Source organism: Melopsittacus undulatus, chromosome Z, assembly GCF_012275295.1.
Source record: "Melopsittacus undulatus isolate bMelUnd1 chromosome Z, bMelUnd1.mat.Z, whole genome shotgun sequence".
NCBI lineage: Eukaryota > Metazoa > Chordata > Aves > Psittaciformes > Psittaculidae > Melopsittacus > Melopsittacus undulatus.
The window spans coordinates 10596221-10608401 of NC_047557.1; the positions used below are offsets into that span (position 1 = coordinate 10596221).

Consider the following 12181-nt stretch of genomic DNA (forward strand, 5'->3'; position numbering starts at 1 on the left):
TGTTGTGAATGTCTTATCTTCTTTTAGCATAACATTAATAAAATTCAAGTCTCATAATTTAGACAAATCCTTTGTCCTCTACTTCAAATCCTGTGAGATGTGCATACTCCATTTTGCAGGCTGTTTATCCATTAGACTGATTATAGGATCTCTACAAAACAACATTAGGAAATGTTAATTACTGTTTATCTTTTTTGAGTAAAATTAATTTTTCTGTATACTGCTATTATGTTATCCAGAAACACTTCAACAAAACATGGACATGAACCAGTTACCTAGAATCAGCAATGTGTTGGGTAGCTGGAAAGTTATATGCAAAGTTACGTGATAGTACTCTGACAGTGGTACCCTAGCTAACACCAAATGTGTCCTCCCTTTTCTAAGAAGGTGTATATGTAAAGAATAAAACACTTTTCTCTTTGCTTGTGCTTAAGTAGTCGGAAGGGTACAATGGATTTGTAAAGCCTACAAATAAGAAACATTGTTAGAGAAACTAGTATTTTGCTAAATTGTACTAGTGTAGTATGGAGAACACCTATTGGCAAAGGCAGACTGGTCTAATATGAAGTGTCCAAGAAATAAATGTATAATTTGCTGAAATGACTGCATGCTTTGGGCTTTGCTTTGGTTCAAGGGAGGCTGGTTTGATTGACTCTTCAAGGTACTGAGATGTATAAGTAAAATAAGAGGAATGTTTCTGTGCCAGGAACGTATCTGCACCTGCATTCACAGCATTGTGCTTTCCATCCTCAGGCTTTTGTAGTTGGTTCCTTCTTTGGAGCACAAGCTCAGCCCTTTCCCATAGACATAGTGAAGAGTGGAACTGCAGCTGCCCTTTCTTTGTTGTCTGTTAACAGCCTGTATCTTGCTAGAAGGTGACCTTTTAAAATAATTAATTGAAGGCCCCTGGTTTGAACAGTTAGTATCGTGTAAGAATTAATTTAATCATTCATGGGATTAAAACACCCATTAGAATTGATGTTTAACATTCCATAGCAGTATGTGGTTAATGTATTTAAGAATCTTCTAGTAATTCAATAAAGTTTGTGGCACTGCATGTACTTTTGCTTGTCTACTGCCTGCAAGTATCCAACATCTATAAACATCTAATTATTTGCATAGACAAATATAAAATAGACATTTAATGTAGAAGTATTTCTGAAAAATGAACTCTGCCTGCATCAATGTGTGCAGATGATTGCCGGAATGTAGCATAGTCCTTTGGAATTCAAGAACTCAACCCAGAAGATGCATTGACTGCATCTCTGTTGAAAGCTGATCTGACCTTTGCATATGATACAGGAGCTCAAACCCCTTTTGAATAGGGGTAGGGTGGGTGTCCTTCCTTGACCTATAATACAGTAAGTGTTCATACTTATAATGAGGGCAAATAATTGATAGATACATTTTCAGATATAATAAAAATATTATTGAGGGTATTTGTAACGTTCATCCAGTTTTCCATTATGATGAGATGTGATCACTGGGAGCACAGGACACTATCAGCTGGACAATAGATTAAGTATCTAGGAGTAAAAGACCTCATCAGTGTCAGTAGTTTTTGCCCCACGAGAATATCTTCCCTAATCATGAAAAGTACAAAGTTATCTTAAAACCTGATGTGCTATAGGGCAGAAGTGCAACAAAATGCTTGATACGGTATACTTGCCACTGGTGTGTCCTGCTTAGCCCTCTTGCAGCCCTTAGAAGACTCTTCTGCCTTCTTCACTCTACTAGAGGAAATCCTACTCCAGCAGGCAAAGTCAGGTTCAATAAATATGGCAATACTTGTCCCTTATATGTTAAAATTAGATTATATTTCTGCTCTGTTCTATTTCTGTGTTTTCCACACATCCCTTTCCCAAACCCCCTTTTTCGCATGGTTGTTTCCCCATTTCCTGCATAGATGCAATTTGTGCTGTTATCTCCACCGAGTAGAGAGAGGAGGAAGGACAGAGCAGGATGTGAGAGAAGAGAGCTGGGCCATGTCTGAAAGCCAGCATCTGATCTGTGAGGGTGGGTTTTCATCTCTGGTCTTGTGTAGGCTGCTGCCTTGGCTTTGTGCCACAGGAAGTCTCAGCCCAGACGAGGTGTTCTAATTTTTTATGGAGATTATGGAGCTTTCAGCCCACTTTCACAGTCTCAGATGCTGCTTTGTTCGTAGATGAGTCTGACCCATGATTTCTGAGGTAATGCAGGACTTGGGCTTCCTACCTACTCTTAAATGAAGCAGGTGGCTCTGTTTTTGTACATGAAGTCTCTTCTAAGCCCTACTGATTTTAGCATTTCCTGTCTCTTCCTTCATCATTTTTAGCCATTTCATTTTTACTCCCCAGCTTGTGTACTTCCCTGTGTATTTCTCCTGCCCCAGAAAGATCACATGCTTCCAATTTCGGTGATCCCAAGCAACAAGCAAAGCACAATAGTGCCCATGAATCCAATTTTGTTTGTATTTCTAGTAAATGTAATTGTAATTCTGAATTGTTGGATAACTGCAGCATCCTTATATGGCCTTTTACTCACAACCTGAAATTGAATGTAAGTGAAAAAAAGAAAGCAAGCTCATTACCCTGGAACTCAGGAGAGAAGACTTTTTCCCTTCCAGGGATTGGCATGGTCAAGTACCATGGGACAAAGCCCTACAGGGAAGAGGAGCCTGAGAAAGCTGGTTAACACTAAAGGATCACCTCCTGCAATCTCAGGAGCTGCCAAGGATGAGGTTCGGAAAGCTGAACCCCGACAGGTTCAGTCAGGCCATGGAGATAAGGACTGCAAGGAAAGCTTCTCCGGGCATGTGGGTGCTAAAACGAAGACTAGGGAAAATGTGGGCCCTCTCCGAATGGAAAGGGGAGACCTGGCTACCCAGGACATGGAGAAGGCCGAGGGACTCAAGGACTTGTTTGCCTCAGCCTGCACTGGCAAGAGCTCCAGCCAGACTGCCCCAGGCACAGAAGGCAAAGGCAGGGACAGGGAGAATGAAGACCCTTCTGCAGTAGGAGAAGGTCAAGTTTGAGCCCATCTAAAGGAGCTGAAGGTCCCCAGGTCCATGGGACTCAATGAGATGCATGCATGGGCCTGAGGGAACTGGAGGGTGAAGTGGCCAGGGTGCTCTCCATCGTGTCTGAGAAGTGTGGCAGCCCAATGAGGTTTCCCTGACTGGAAAGGTGGAAGGAAACAAGGAAGACGTGGGGATCTACAGGTTAGTTGGTCTCACCTCAGTTCCCAAAAATGTCATGGAGCAGAACCTCCTGGAATCTGTGCAAAGGCACGTGGACAATAAGGGGATGGTTGGTGATGGCCAACATGGCTTCCCTAAGTGCAAATCATGCCTGACAAGTTTGGCGGCCTTCTGTGATGGGGTGGCAGTGTTGGTGGATAAGGGAAGAGTGGCTCATGTCATCTGTCTGGACTTGTGCGAAGCATCAGACACTGTCCTGCACCACATACTTCTCTCTGAACTAGAAAGATATGGATTTGATGGATATACTATTCAGTGTATGAGGAATTGGCTGGATGGTCAAAGTTGTGGTCAACAGCTTGATGTCCAGGTAGGGACCAGTGACAAGTGGTGTTCCTCAGGGGTCAGTGTTGTCAGTGGCACTGCTCAACATCTTTGTTGGTGACATGGACAGTGGGATTGATGCACCCTCAGCAAGTTTGCTGATGACACCAAGCTGTGTGGTGTAGCTGGCACACAGGGGGAAAGGGTTCCATCCAGAGGGACCTTGACACACTTGAGAGGTGGGTAATTGCCAGCCTCATGAGGTTCAGGAAGACCAAGTGCAAGGTCCTGCACCTGGGTCAGGCAATCCCCAGAACAAATATAAGCTGGGCAGAGGATGGATTGAGAGCAGCCCTGAGAAGGACTTTGGAGTGTTGGTTGATAAAAATGTGGATGTGAGCCGGCAGTGTGCATTCACAGCCCGGAAAACCAACTGCATCCTAGAGTGCATCAAAATGAGCGTGACTGGCAAGTCAAAGAAGGGGATTGTGTCCCTCTGCTTTGCTTATGTGAGACCCCACCTGGAACACTGTGTTCAGCTCTGGGTTCCCCAACACAGGAGGGACGTGGAGCTGTTGGAGCAAGTCTAGAGGAGGGTCACAAATATTCCTCAAGGGCTGGAGCACCTCTCCTATGGAGCCAGGCTGAGAGAGCTGGGCTGGGGCAGCCTGGAGAGGAGAAGGCTCCAGGGAGACCTTAAAGCAGCTCCAGTGCCTAAAGGGGCTACAAGAATTGTGGAGAGAGACCTTCTACAAGGACATATAGTGACAGGGCAAGGGGGAATGGCTTGAACCTGACAGAGGGGAGATTTAGATCAGACATTAGGAAGAAGTTCTTCCCTGTGAGGGTGCTGAGGCACTGGCACAGGGTGCCCAGAGAAGCTGTGGCTGCCCCATCCCTGGCAGTGCTCAAGGCCAGGTTGGACATAGTTGCTCCAGTGGAAGGTGTCCTTGCCCGTGGCAGGGGTTAGAACTGGATGAGCTTTAAGGTCCGTTCTGACCCAACCATTCTTTGATTCTGTGACACAATTTTGTTGTCTGGAAATTCACTTTAAATTAAGCAGATAAAAAACCACAAAACCAAAACCAAAAACCTGTGATTACTTTGGCATTTGAGTCAGTAAGTTCAAAGACATTTATTGTGGTAGACAGAGACTTGTTTTCCTTGTATGCTGCAGATAATTTCTGGCATAAAAGAACATAAAAGTCCATTATAATCCATAAGTGAGTCACACTGTCAGTTTTTAAGATGCATCTCTGACTTGGAGGAGATAGCGTGCAAAGTGGGTTGAGAAGGGTATTCTTCATCTTTGTGGAAAAGATTTGGCAGTCTTAGTTAATGCCAACTATTATAAATAGTGCCTGTACCTTTTGTCAGGCAGTTTAAAATCTGGTTTGCTCAGTATGATTCTCAGAAAAGATAACCTGCTTGCTACTGAATCAGTCAGTTGTGTTTATTCTCTTTGATTGATAATGCTTTGCCCTCTCCTCTGCATAGGTTTTCGTTTGCACTTTGTTGAGTCTGTGGTGTTGCTCTCACAGTAAGAGCCTGATGGACCACAGTTCACCACAATTCTGTCTTGCATGTGCTTTGCTCTGTAAAATTCCTGTCTATTACAGCTGTCAGGGATGTTTTATTATTCTTTTTATTGTGGGTTTTGTTGGTTTCTTCCAGAAGAAGTTAAATTTGTTCATTGGCTCTGGCTTGTGAGTTGATGCAACAAAGAAAGAACATATATGGTACAGTGTTATACCAGCAAAAAGAACCAAAGCTAGACTGTGCTTGGTCTGCCAGCAGATCAGAGATAAAGGAGCAAGACATTTCCTCTAGATGAATAAGAAGGAACCCTAAGTGCTATCTGGAACATGTGTATGTGCACATGTGTGCAGGAAAAAGATGCTACACCTTTGCTGTAGGTACATAAGCAATCTTTTAATTACTTAAAAACTGGCCTAATGTTTAATACATGTTTATAGGAATGAGTGTAATTCGATACCAGATCAGTCTGTTGCTTTGACCCTTCTTTCTCACTAGTATTTGAAGAGCTCTCTTTCTGCAAAATATGTAAGGCAAAAATCAGCTAATATCTATGCGTGCATTGCTGTTTCAAAAGTGCCAAAGGCTGGCTTTGAGAGGTTTCATTCTGATGACCATTAGCTCTCTTTTTAGGAGATCAAATGCCACTGATGCATCAGAGTGCTTATATGTTCCTCTTCATAGGCTGACTCTAATGCTGGGATTATGGTGTTTTCCATGGCACTTATGAGGAACTTTGTTAAAAAGCCAGATGACTCCCATCACTGCCCCCAGCTCCCCAGCCACTGCTGAAAACATCCACAGTGATAGAATGCTGCACTGTGGATGTAGACATAGCATCTTTATGCTGCCATTAGTGTGTGCTTGGGCTGGGGCTATTGAACCCTGCTGCTTAGATTCCCTCATCACAGATGGTATGGCTATGGGATAGAGCAGCAGCACTGAGATCTGGATAGGTTGTGGGTCCAAGACAGCTGGGTAAAGCTCTTGCTTATAGAGCTTGGTTGTCAGGATATGCCCTGCAGCCTGAATGAAGTCATAGCCAACCAGGGTTACACATGCACTCCTTTGAGCATACCACCTTGTGCTCTTGTTTATTTCTGTGAATTATTCTAGACAAAAATAATGTTCCCTGCCACCCACCAGTGTTGAACTGAAAAAACTGACCCTATGGCAGCAAATGTGCTGAAATTATGTCCTATTAAGAGATTATTTTCTTTTCCCTCTCTGGTAACAATATATACAAAAATTATCTGCTAAACTAGATCAGTGCTAGGTAGCATCAAAATGCTTTTAAGCAAGCCAAAACTTGACCTTCTTAATTGTTCATAGAGATGTATGATCTTTAATGGTGCAGTGGCAGGCAGTGTATAGGCTGTGATTGCTGGGCAGTGATAATTGCTCTCTTTGTTCTTGAGATGTGTGCTATACTTCTAGCTGTTCTTTTTGATGGTTACCAGCCTGCTTCTGCACTTAGAAACAAGAGAAGCAGCATCTACCTACAGTATCTCTAGACCAGGCCAGTGAGGAAGAGGTTAGTGATTATTTTACCCTTCTCAAGGGTAGGTGACACTAAAAATCCTGCTGCAGCTGTTGGAAAAGCTGTGACCCAGTAAAACTACTGACCACAGTGGAAGTGGTAACCTTACAACAGTCCTCAGGAAAACCCACAGTGTAAATGTAATTCAAAACAGGACACATGAATGACCTCTTTTTGAAAAAGAAGGAAATTAAGCTGTGTGGAAGAAAAGCGACTCTTGTCTGTACAAGTGAAACCATTGTATAAGCTGTTTTGTGGTAGTTTGCTGATGGGCTGGGAAAGCAAGCTCCTTGGCCTTTCTGCTTCTGGTTAACTGGCAGCTCCTGTTCTGCTTTGTTTAGGATAAATTCCATCTGGGAGACTTGCTTTCTTGTGACTGCAGCACTGGGCTGGCTGAAGGCAAGATAGATTTGCCCAGAGGAACACAGAGTCAGGGTATTCCTTTAAAATGTCTGCCTGCATTTTTAGGCTAAAGCTGCTGCTGCAGGACTGGATGTGTCTGAAGAAAAAGTACTGAGCAAATCGAAGTTAAAAATGAAAGTATTAGAAGATTAAACAGTAACAAGGTTTGACTTGCTGCTGAACTCTACAGACTCTATAGAAAGCAATCTGTGGTTTTGCTGCTGATCCTCTGAATGTCCTTTGTTCACTGTTTTCAGGAGTACTTGCTGTATTCTGAAAGGTGTTGACAAGGAAATAAAGCTTTGGCTTTTAAATAAGCCCCAGACCTAAAGCTCTTTTCTACTGAAATGCTGAACACTGCTAATAGTGACCTGTGTCTCTGTAAGGGGTGATCAAAAAAACTAAATGACTCAGTTAATCACTCTAGCTTTCATAATTTGTTTAGTCCTCTTTGTGAATGCTTGGTTTTGTTTTGGTTTTTTTCCTGGTTAGGATTCTTTTTAAGGACCCTGAACCTTTATTATTCATTTTTAATGTCATAGCAATAACAGAAAATTAATTTTGTTGCCACAATGGAATATAACCTTTAAAAACGTTAAAGATTTTAAACTGACAGAAAAAGTATTGCTCATCTTTATGCACAAGACATAAATACATGTCCTTGAGCAATGAGGCTTACACTTAAAGGCCAAGATTGAAACTCAGAAGGGAAAAAGGCATTGAAACTTTTATCTCAGCTGCTGTAGAACACTATATTCCTCTTTGCTATTGCACGTACATGTAATGTGAGGTGATCCACTGTAGTGCAGAATTGTGTCTCATGAGGATTATATAAACCTTCAGCTGGTTCTTGTGTTTACAGCTGTTAGCCAAATAGTCTATGTGACTCAGCCCAGAAATTTGTGAGATGAGGCAGCTGTCTTAGGCACTAGTGCAGTGATAGAAATGTTCCCATTTTCCCATTGGAGATAAAATTAAGTGGCACTTTGCCTGATTTTTTCTAATTAATGACTTGCACAAGCTTGTGATAACTTAGTGGATACTCTTGATGGTTTGATGGTGATCCAAGCCCTGCTTAAATTCTCAGCTCTCAATCTGATTTTGCTCAGTCATAGTGAAGGTGGCCAGAAGGGTCATTTCATTTAGTGAAATAAAAGTACTCTGGTTTTGTACTCTAGTGCTTCTGCTTATCTCTGTTAGGTCCTTCTAGCTCATTTCCCTCTTCTGCTTTCTTATCTACTGAAGAGGTCTTAGCCCTCTTCTATGGTGCTCCAAGGCTCAACTGGAAATGGTGTTTCTTGTCATGAAACCCTCTTGGTCACTCTGCTTACCAAAATCTTGCCTTTGTTCTAAAAAGCTATTTTGCGTTTGTATTTTAGAAGCTTCTTCCACTAAAATACCATGTTTAATTTTGGGAAGCATATGTCCAGTATACTGGAAGAATGTATATTTTTATGGAATCTGAGATCTGTGAGCTCTGTGTTGAGGGTCTTAGTGGGAAGAAAAGGAGGTTTATTAAACCTAGATGAAAGAACTGACCAGGATCTTGTCAGCTCTGTTTGTATTCTATAAACAGTAATTTATCAGCACCAAATACAGTCTGATTTCCTGATCTCAGTTTACTTTTATAAACTTGTTTAGATGCCCATGTCTTTCTTTAGTATGGGATATAACAGGAGGATTAAGTAGTTTACTGGTATGACTTTAAGTAGTGGACAGCAGTAAATAATAATGTCCTGATGGAGAAGTATCTTATCTATCTTAGTAGATCCAGACACTCTCAGAGACATGTAAACAGAACAAAATGGCACGCAGGCAGTCTAATTTGACTTCATTAAAAACTTGGAATATCCTGCTTTTCTGCAGTGTCCCTGCTGATCAAGGCTTGACAGTGTGAAGTGGGGAGGAGGAGTTCCTCCTTGCATAGTTGCATAATTGAGACACAGAGCTAGCATATGTTATGTTCAGCTAACTGTGGGAACTTAGATGTGCTTTATAAAATGTGTTAACGACAAGAATGTTGTAGCTTCCAAGGCACCAGGCTGCTGGCATCGCTTAGTCCTTAATTGGAGGTTTATATGAAACCTCATTTTTTGAGTACTGAAACTTATGAATACAAAATAATGTGATAACCAAGACACACGCTGTTGGGTATTTAAGAGCACACGGAGTAACTAGTCTGACTTGTCTGTATCATCTATTCCAGTGTTAGTGTATGTTGTGGTTTTGTGTTTTTAGAATTACCACTTTCCATGTTCTATCTGTCTGGGCTTCTTGGTGTTTTCAGGTTCTTACAGGCTTAAATTTGTTCCTAAAGGTGGTCCGGAAAGGATGTTTTCTTAACAAATTGGGGTCATGCACATTATTTTTATGGAGCAGAAAAACAACTTGAAAAGGCTAAAAAGAAGTTCTGTTTTCATTAACCTTCAAAATATCAAGACTGTCAGCCCAGGTCTTCTGTGATGATGCTGAAGGACCGAGATATATGCTGTTAGCTCCCGAATCTTAAATGAAGCAGCATATGTGTTGACTCTTTAATAAATCCATCTTTTATCCAAAATGTTAGATGCTGAAGTGAAGTGGGTGTTAGTAAAAACAAACAAAAGCAGAGTTTTGAGATTCTGGCTGAAAATCCCTTTGTGTTACTGCATGTCTTTCTGTTTGCTTCTGCAGCATTACCTTCCTGGTTACTCTCTAGTTGTAGCCAAGACCCAACTTTTCACTGTAAGGGTAAGGTAACTTGCAGGGTGAGGAGCTGGTGTCCAAAGGCAGTTGTTCTTGTCTCCACCCATAGACTGTCATTTGTCTTAGGCATGGAAACAACTGTCTCTAATCTGCTTGTGGAAGTTTGTGGGGTTTTCCTGCTGTTCATAAGGAACTTGTAGCTGTGAGGTAGACAGGTAAGTAGGTGGCTCAGGGATATCTCTGTCACGTTGAGGACTCATGTCTATTGGAGGTGGTCATGTTTCTACCAGAAAGAAAGACCTTGTATGTGTGAGGCTTGATTTAGCTTTTGAAGGCTTTCTCCTTGTTGCAGTTTGAAACTGTGGGTAGTGTTGTGCCAACCACTGGACCATTTGCTGTCAAAGAAACAAGGGCAAAGAGAGTTTGAGGTGGTTTCAGGGGTCAGGCTCCCTGATTTCCCTTAAAGAGCCACTCATTCCCTCTGTGTGGATTAGAGTGGTTTGTGCAGAGGCTGTCAATCTTGTGAGTTCTGTCTTTGGGAAAAGGTGCAGGACAGGTATGCTCCCTTTCCTCCATAGTTCTTCTGGTCTGCATATTGATTTTGGGAATTTACAGAAGCTGCTGATATTTCTTCCTCAGTTGCTTTGGGATGTTACATGTGCATACATTTGTGACTAGTGACATGGGTTTAACTAGCAGGTAGTCTGAGTCCAACAACGTTGTGCCACTGTGGAATTACTCTGCGTCATTAATAGTAATCAGGGCTGCAAATGCCTGAATGGTGGCTTCCTTTGCTTCCCACTGTTTACCTTAGGTAGGAATCTTTTGATGGAAGGAGGTGCTGAGGTTGCTATCCCCTGTGTTACTTGCTTGAGATTTTCAGGAATGACATACTCGTAAGCTGTTGTTTGACTTACACATTAGTAGGAAATTGTCTTCTTTTTAACATGCACTATTTAATAGAGCAAATTAAAGCTCATTGCAAAGTTCTGCCAACTACGTGCTGTTTTTCCTTAGACCTTTCCCATGTCTCTCTCTGATGCTCTTCCTGCCTTTTGTTTCAATACCCTTTCTCACTTTCTTCTGCCTGTCTTCCCTTCTCACCTCTCTTCACCACATGTGTTTTGCCTTGTTTGCTTTGCCTGGTTGGTGATGTGTTCCTCTTTCTCATCTCCTTTTCTCCTGAAGAGCACTCAGGCCTCTGTCAAAGCTGATCTAGTCTAGGCAATCCATGGATTTTTATTGTAAAAACCAAGCCTGAGACGAGAGCCTGGAGTACAGGGACACTGAAGTACTGACCTGTATCTAGGTACCTGCATTGCTTTGTGAACCTTATATGTCTGAGAAGAAAGGAGCAACCTGGTTGTGGCTGTGATGTGCCATCATTTCCCACATAGGGAGAGCAGGTTAAAACCTGATTTGCCTTTTTTTTAATGATTTTTTTTCTTAGTCAACATCTGTGCCTATTTTTATTTTTCATTCCAACCTTTTCTTCCCCAGCAGAGTTAAAACAGCAGGAGAGGCCTTCTGCAGTACATGCACATAGTGACTAAACCCTTGGGAAGCCAAATTACTCACCAGCACTGGTTATTGCTTATTTAAGTACTGCTCTGGTGGTGATTGTTTAAGACAAAGACTTTTTTTCTTTTTTTTTTTCCCAAACCTCTTTTTTTTTTACAATTTTATCTTAAAGTAAGAAGTCCATTCTAGCTTTGTGACTTTTGTTAACAAGGGCAGGGAAAGGGATTTGTTGAATCTTCTGAGCTCCTTGCTTGTAGCTAGAGATGATAGCCAGGACAGAAAGCTCTTGCTTGTTCTCTGCCAGCATGTGAAGGATTTGTTTATTGCCTGCTTTGCATACGCATCAACACTCCTCTATGTAAATTTCACTTTTTGAAGTGTTTTTACAGGCTATTTTATAGATATGCTGGTTCTGAAGCTTTTCTTGGAGTTGCAAGTTATGTGCATGCCTCCAAAGTGCTTTGAGGGTTGTATGCAGTAGTTTGTTGCCTTCATCATACTATGACCTTGGGGTGACAACATGGTTGTTGATAAATAATAACTTGTCTGTCTTATCAACTTGTAGTTTAGCTATATTTGTTGTTACCTTTGATGCTAACATAGTGAGATTTGCTTACAGGTGGTTTTTCGTGCTGTATTACTGGTGTGGTGCTTTTGGGTTAACTTTGTTATGGAAAGGGGGCAGAAGTGGAAACATGAAGCAACTTTGGACATAACTTGCACAGTTTAGCCTAGAATTGCTCTGAATTGAACTGAACTAGGAAATAACAGTGTTTTAACTGGTTTTGCTTAGTGTGTTGACAAGTGTTCTCTCTACTTGTGTGAATAAATGCATGACTGCTTAAGAATTCCTAGAGTTTATAGTGATTTAAATATTCAGAATGTCTTATAAACAAACTGGACAGTTACGAGTAAGCCTCCAAATAAATTTAATGTTGTATTTATAAAGCAAAAATCATCATATGTTTTCAAACTTGTAACCCATAAGGCATTTT

General features: G+C 41.6%; 1 protein-coding gene across 1 annotated transcript in view; it reads left to right on the forward strand.

Annotated features, from left to right (window-relative positions):
* UNC13B (unc-13 homolog B) overlaps window positions 1-12181 on the forward strand; it is a 211056-nt gene that overhangs the window by 45534 nt on the left and 153341 nt on the right. The gene's annotated exons all lie outside the window — the stretch shown is intronic.